This window comes from Hippopotamus amphibius, chromosome 2 (assembly GCF_030028045.1).
Source record: "Hippopotamus amphibius kiboko isolate mHipAmp2 chromosome 2, mHipAmp2.hap2, whole genome shotgun sequence".
Taxonomy (NCBI): domain Eukaryota; kingdom Metazoa; phylum Chordata; class Mammalia; order Artiodactyla; family Hippopotamidae; genus Hippopotamus; species Hippopotamus amphibius.
Window position 1 is genome coordinate 209742491 of NC_080187.1, and position 4108 is coordinate 209746598.

At 34.3% G+C, this 4108-nt stretch overlaps 1 non-coding gene across 1 annotated transcript; it reads right to left on the bottom strand.

Annotated features, from left to right (window-relative positions):
* Window positions 1-460: 460 nt before the first annotated feature.
* LOC130847514 (small nucleolar RNA U3) lies at window positions 461-675 on the bottom strand. Its single transcript, XR_009052270.1, has one exon. It is a non-coding gene; the product is annotated as a small nucleolar RNA U3 (small nucleolar RNA).
* Between the last annotated feature and the right edge of the window lie 3433 nt (window positions 676-4108).

Below are 4108 nucleotides of genomic sequence, written 5' to 3' on the forward strand. Positions count from 1 at the left end.
TACTTTGCTCATTTTTTTCACTGGGTTTTTTGTTCTTATTAAATTGTAGAGCATCTTATCTTTTCATATGAAATAAACTTTACATATTCTTCTTATTTGTATGCATATGAATTTTTCTGTTCTTTTCAATAAATATTATATCATAACATTTCCCCTCCCCCTTTCCTTTTCCTCCTGGACAGCAGGAAAGTTGGCCCATTATATTTATTTTTTTCCATTGTCTTTTATTTTCTGTTTTATTAATTTTAGCTTTTATCTTTATTAATTACCTTCTCCTACTTTGTATTTTTAAAATTGAATTATGGTTGATTTACAAGTTTCAGGTATACAGAAAAGTGATTCAGTTATACATATTGAATATAGTTCCCTGTGCTATACAGTAGGTCCTTGTTGTTTATTTTATTTATTTATTTATTTATTTATTTATTTATTTATTTATTTATTTATTTATTTAAACAAAGCCACTCAGACAGTGTTCTCTCACTCTTACTCTCCCAAAGGAAGAGAAGAACGATCATCAATGGCTAATGGCAACTGTGTGAAGCAACACCAAGAACCAGCTTCACGCTCAGGAAAGGACACTGCATCTCCTCCTCGTGGTTTCGGGTGCTCTACACCTTCAGAGAAACTTCTCTAGTAACAAACTAGAGAAATGATCCCTGAAAGTATAGACTTTGTTGTTTATTTTATATGTAGTAGTATCTGTTAATCCCAAACTCCCAATTCCACCCCCCCCCCACTTTTCTCTTTGGTAACCATAAATTTGTATTCTATGTGTGTGAGTCTATTTGTGTTTCATAAATGAGTTCATTTGTATCATCTTTTTAAATTCCGCATCTAAGTGATATCGCATGATATTTTCTTTCTCTGCCTGACTCATTTCAACTTAGTATGATAATCTCTAGGTCCATCCATGTTGCTGTAAATGGCATTGTTTCATTTGTTTTCTATGGCTGAGTAATATTGCATTTCTATATATACACCACATCTTCTTTATCCTTTCATCTGTCAATGGACGTAGAGATGGCTTCCATGTCTTGGCTATTGTAAATAGTGCTGCAATGAACATTAGGGTGCACGTATCTTTCTGAATCGGACTTTTCTTCTTTTCTGGATATATGCCGAGGGGTGGGATTGCTGGATCACATGGTAACTATATTTTTAGTTTTTTAAGGAATATCCGTATTGTTCTCTATAGTGGCTGCACCAATTTACATACCCACCAACAGTGTAGGAGGGTTCCCTTTTCTCCACAACCTCTCCAGCATATATTATTTGTACACTTTTTGATGATGGCCATTCTGACCTGTGTGAGGTGATACCTCATTGTAGTTTTGATTTTCATTTCTCTAATAATTAGCAATGTTGAGTATCTTTTCAAATGCCTGTTGGCCATCTGTATATCTTCTTTGGAGAAATGTCTGTTTAGGTCTTCTGCCCGTTTCTTTGACTGGGTTGTTTGTCTTTTTGATACTGAGCTATACGAGCTGTTTATATACTTTTGAAATTAACCCCTTGTTGGTCACATCGTTTGCAAATATTTTCTCCCGTTCCATAGGTAGTCCTTTAGATTTGTTGATGGTTTCCTTTGTTATGTGAAAGCTTTTAAGTTTAATTAGGCCCCATTTGCTTATTTTTGCTTTTGTTTCCATTACTGTAGGAAACAGATCCAAAAAACTATTGCTGCAATTTATGTCAAAGAGTGTTCTGCCTATGTTTTCCTCTAGGAGTCTTACAGTATCTGGTCTTCTTACATTTAAAACTTTTTTTCTTTTAAGAACTTTTATTGAGATATAATTGACATACAGTAAACTGCATGTATTTAAAGTGTACAATTTGATTTTTTTTCTTATTAGTAATGTATATATGGCAATCCCACCCCAACCCCCCAGCCCCTGCTTTCCCCACTTGGTGTCCATACATTTGTTCTCTACATCTGTGTCTCTATTTCCGCCTCGCAAACCAGTTGATCTGTACCATTTTTCTAGATTCCGCATATATGCGTTAATATACAATATTTGTTTTTCTCTTTCTGACTTCACTCTGTGTGACAGTCTTTAGGTCCATCCACATCTCTACAAATGACCCAATTTCATTCCTTTTTATGGCTGAGTGATATTCCATTCTATATATGTACCACGTCTTCTTTATCCATTCATCTGTTGATGGACATTTAGGACATTCCATGGCCTGGCTATTGTAAATAGTGCTGCAATGAACATTGGGGTGCATGTGTCTTTTTGAATGATGGTGTTCTCTGGGTATATGCCCAGTAGTGGGATTGCTGGATCATATGGTAACTCTATTTTTAGTTTTTTAAGGAACCACCATACTGTTCTCCATAGTGGCTGTATCAATTTACATTTCCACCAGCAGTGCAAGAGGGTTCCCTTTTCTCCACACCCTCTCCAGCATTTACTGTTTGTAGATTTTCTGATGATGCCCATTCTAACTGGTGTGAGGTGATACCTCATTGTTGTTTTGATTTGCATTTCTCTAATAATTAGTGATGTTGAGCACCTTTTCATGTGCCTCTTGGCTATCTGTATGTCTTCTTTAGAGAAATGTCTGCTTAGGTCTTCTGCCAATTTTTTGATTGGGTTGTTTGTTTGGTTTTTTTTGATATTGAGGTGCATGAACTGTTTATATATTTTGGAGATTAATCCTTTGTCTGTTATTTCATTTGCAAATATTTTCTACCATTCTGAGGGTTGTCTTTTCATCTTGCTTATAGCTTCCTTTGCTGTGCAAAAGTTTTAAGTTTCATTAGGTCCCACTTATTTTTGTTTTTATTTCCATTACTCTAGGAGCTGGGTCATAAAAGATCTTGCTGTGATTTATGTCAAAGAGTGTTCTTCCTACTTTTCCTCTAAGAGTTTTATAGTGTCTGGCCTTACATTTAGGTCTTTAATCTATTTTGAGTTTATTTTTGTGTATGGTGTTATGGAGTGTTCTCATTTCATTCTTTTACATGTAACTGAAGTTTTCTCAGCACCACTTATTGAAGAGGCTTTCTTTTCTCCACTGTATATTCTTCCCTCCTTTGTCATAGGTTAGTTGACCATAGTTTATCTCTGGGCTTTCTATCCTGTTCCATTGATCTATATTTCTGTTTTTGTGCCAGTACCATATTGTCTTGATTACTGTAGCTTTGTAGTATAGTCTGAAATCAGGGAGTCTGATGCCTCCAGCTCCATTTTTTTCCCTCAAGATTGTTTTGGCTATTTGGGGTCTTTTGTGTCTCCATACAATTTTTAGGATTTTTTGTTCTAGTTCTGTAAAAAAAATAAAAAGCCATTGGTAATTTGATAGGGATTGCATTGAATCTATAGATTTGCTTTGGGTAGTATAGTCATTTTCATAATGTTGATTCTTCCAAGAACATTACATTTAAATCTTTAATCCATTTTGCATTTATTTTTGTGTATGTTTTTAGAGAATGTTCTAATTTCATCTTTACATGTAGCTGTCCAGTTTTCCCAGTGCCATTTATTGAAGACACTGTCTTTTCTCCATTGTATACTCTTGCTTCCTTTGTTGTAGATTGATGATAAGTGATAAGTTTATGGGTTTACTTCTGGGCTTTCTATCCTGTTCCATTGATCTATGTGTCTGTGTTTGTGCCAGTACCATAGTGTTCTGATTTCTGTAGCTTTGTACTATAGACTGAAGTCAGAGAATGTGATTCCTCCAGCTCCATTCTTCTTTCTCAAGATTATTTTGGCTATTTGGGGTCTTTTGTGTTTCCATGCAAATTAAAAAATTTGTTTGTTTTAGTTCTGTGAAAAATTCCATTGGTAATTTGATTGGAATTGCATCAAATCTGTTGATTGCGATGGATAGTATGGTTATTTTAACAATATTGTTTCTTCCAATCCAAGAATACAATATATCTTTCCATCAGTTTGTGTCATCTTCAGTTTCTTTCATCAGCATATTATAGTTTTTGGAGTATAGGTTTTTGCCTCCTTAGATAGGTTTATTCTTAGGTATTTTATTCTCTTTAATATGATGCTAAAGAAGATTGTTTCCTTAATTTCTCTTCCTGATATTTCATTGTTAGTGTATAGAAATGCAACAGATTTTTATATATTAATTTTGTATCCAG